Genomic DNA, 3059 nt, shown 5'->3' on the forward strand with positions numbered 1-3059 from the left:
AGTGGGGCTCTGCCCCTCTGTGGCGCTGGCGTTGGAGCTGCCCGGTCACTGTTTGTGGCCGCGTGTTGTCTCCCGCCGGCAACACCACGACAGCACGCTCCCGGGCCTCTGTCGGCAAGCGGCAAGCTCAGTTGGGAGCACGGGTGGTCGCACTGAAAGCGTCTACTCGCCTATCTCCGGGCGATTGCGCCTCTCTCGAACCCGACCAAGTACTTAGGACGGCGCTGCGCGCCGCCGGGACCTGAGAGGGTTTCGAGGTGTATCGTGCAGGGGAGCCCAGCCTCCTCCTGTTTGCAGAATAATTGAGCGGACGCTTGCGTGTTCGCGCGGGCCTCCGGGACACACTCCCGGGCGGCCGGCTGCTCAGCTCTAGTTGACGCAGCTCCCTGGTTGATCTCTGCCAGTAGTCATATGCTTGTCTCAAAGATTAAGCCATGCATGTCTCAGTACAAGCCGCATTAAGGTGAAACCGCGAATGGCTCATTAAATCAGGTTCCTTAGATCGTACCCACGTTACTTGGATAACTGTGGTAATTCTAGAGCTAATACATGCAAACAGAGTCCCGACCAGAGATGGAAGGGACGCTTTTATTAGATCAAAACCAATCGGTCGGCTCGTCCGGTCCGTTTGCCTTGGTGACTCTGAATAACTTTGGGCTGATCGCACGGTCTTCGTACCGGCGACGCATCTTTCAAATGTCTGCCTTATCAACTGTCGATGGTAGGTTCTGCGCCTACCATGGTTGTAACGGGTAACGGGGAATCAGGGTTCGATTCCGGAGAGGGAGCCTGAGAAACGGCTACCACATCCAAGGAAGGCAGCAGGCGCGCAAATTACCCACTCCCGGCACGGGGAGGTAGTGACGAAAAATAACGATACGGGACTCATCCGAGGCCCCGTAATCGGAATGAGTACACTTTAAATCCTTTAACGAGTATCTATTGGAGGGCAAGTCTGGTGCCAGCAGCCGCGGTAATTCCAGCTCCAATAGCGTATATTAAAGTTGTTGCGGTTAAAAAGCTCGTAGTTGGATTTGTGTCCCACGCTGTTGGTTCACCGCCCGTCGGTGTTTAACTGGCATGTATCGTGGGACGTCCTGCCGGTGGGGCGAGCCGAAGGCGTGCGACCGCCTCGTGCGTGCTCGTGCGTCCCGAGGCGGACCCCGTTGAAATCCTACCAGGGTGCTCTTTATTGAGTGTCTCGGTGGGCCGGCACGTTTACTTTGAACAAATTAGAGTGCTTAAAGCAGGCAAGCCCGCCTGAATACTGTGTGCATGGAATAATGGAATAGGACCTCGGTTCTATTTTGTTGGTTTTCGGAACCCGAGGTAATGATTAATAGGGACAGGCGGGGGCATTCGTATTGCGACGTTAGAGGTGAAATTCTTGGATCGTCGCAAGACGAACAGAAGCGAAAGCATTTGCCAAGTATGTTTTCATTAATCAAGAACGAAAGTTAGAGGTTCGAAGGCGATCAGATACCGCCCTAGTTCTAACCATAAACGATGCCAGCCAGCGATCCGCCGCAGTTCCTCCGATGACTCGGCGGGCAGCCTCCGGGAAACCAAAGCTTTTGGGTTCCGGGGGAAGTATGGTTGCAAAGCTGAAACTTAAAGGAATTGACGGAAGGGCACCACCAGGAGTGGAGCCTGCGGCTTAATTTGACTCAACACGGGAAACCTCACCAGGCCCGGACACCGGAAGGATTGACAGATTGATAGCTCTTTCTTGATTCGGTGGGTGGTGGTGCATGGCCGTTCTTAGTTGGTGGAGCGATTTGTCTGGTTAATTCCGATAACGAACGAGACTCTAGCCTGCTAACTAGTCGCGTGACATCCTTCGTGCTGTCAGCGATTACTTTTCTTCTTAGAGGGACAGGCGGCTTCTAGCCGCACGAGATTGAGCAATAACAGGTCTGTGATGCCCTTAGATGTTCTGGGCCGCACGCGCGCTACACTGAAGGAATCAGCGTGTCTTCCTAGGCCGAAAGGTCGGGGTAACCCGCTGAACCTCCTTCGTGCTAGGGATTGGGGCTTGCAATTGTTCCCCATGAACGAGGAATTCCCAGTAAGCGCGAGTCATAAGCTCGCGTTGATTACGTCCCTGCCCTTTGTACACACCGCCCGTCGCTACTACCGATTGAATGATTTAGTGAGGTCTTCGGACTGGTACGCGGCATCGACTCTGTCGTTGCCGATGCTACCGGAAAGATGACCAAACTTGATCATTTAGAGGAAGTAAAAGTCGTAACAAGGTTTCCGTAGGTGAACCTGCGGAAGGATCATTACCGACTAGACTGCATGTCTTTCGATGTGCGTGTCGTGTCGTGCAACACGCTACCTGTACGGCTCGCAGTAGCTGTGCGCCGCGTGCGGGACCACGCGTGCTTCTCAAAACTAACGGACAAATGTTGTGTGGTACGAGCGCTGAAGCTCTGGAGCGGCTGGCCTGCGGCACCTGGCGCCTCGCGCCGGTTTTGAATGACGTTCGCCCGAGTGCCTGTCCGCTCCGGAGTGGAGCCGTACGACGCCCATCGGCCGTGAGGCCGTTGGACACAAAACACTGGAACAGGGGCCGTCGAACGCCTCAGTCCCGCCTATGCAACTGTTTTGAAAGAGACAGTGGAAACTGTAAAAAGATCACCCAGGACGGTGGATCACTCGGCTCGTGGGTCGATGAAGAACGCAGCAAATTGCGCGTCGACATGTGAACTGCAGGACACATGAACATCGACGTTTCGAACGCACATTGCGGTCCATGGATTCCGTTCCCGGGCCACGTCTGGCTGAGGGTCGGCTACGTAAACTGAAGCGCGCGGCGTTTGTCCCGCTTCGGAGACGTGGGTGTGTCGTGCCGGCCTGTGGGGCCGGCCACGTCCCCTCAAACGAGCGATGCGCGCCCGTCGCCTGGCGGTTCGCATACCGGTACTGTCTCGGTAGCGTGCACAGCCGGCTGGCGGTGTGGCGTGCGACACCTCGTACAACGACCTCAGAGCAGGCGAGACTACCCGCTGAATTTAAGCATATTACTAAGCGGAGGAAAAGAAACTAACAAGGAT

General features: G+C 55.3%; 2 non-coding genes across 2 annotated transcripts; both read left to right on the top strand.

Moving 5' to 3' along the window:
* The first annotated feature begins 383 nt into the window (after positions 1-383).
* Positions 384-2288, top strand: LOC126223707 (small subunit ribosomal RNA). The gene has a single exon (XR_007543542.1). It is a non-coding gene; the product is annotated as a small subunit ribosomal RNA (ribosomal RNA).
* Positions 2289-2641: 353 nt separating this feature from the next.
* On the top strand, positions 2642-2796 carry LOC126223715 (5.8S ribosomal RNA). The gene has a single exon (XR_007543550.1). It is a non-coding gene; the product is annotated as a 5.8S ribosomal RNA (ribosomal RNA).
* The last annotated feature ends 263 nt before the right edge of the window (positions 2797-3059 follow it).

Source organism: Schistocerca nitens, unplaced genomic scaffold (genome assembly GCF_023898315.1).
Source record: "Schistocerca nitens isolate TAMUIC-IGC-003100 unplaced genomic scaffold, iqSchNite1.1 HiC_scaffold_254, whole genome shotgun sequence".
In the NCBI taxonomy this organism is placed as follows: Eukaryota; Metazoa; Arthropoda; class Insecta; order Orthoptera; family Acrididae; genus Schistocerca; species Schistocerca nitens.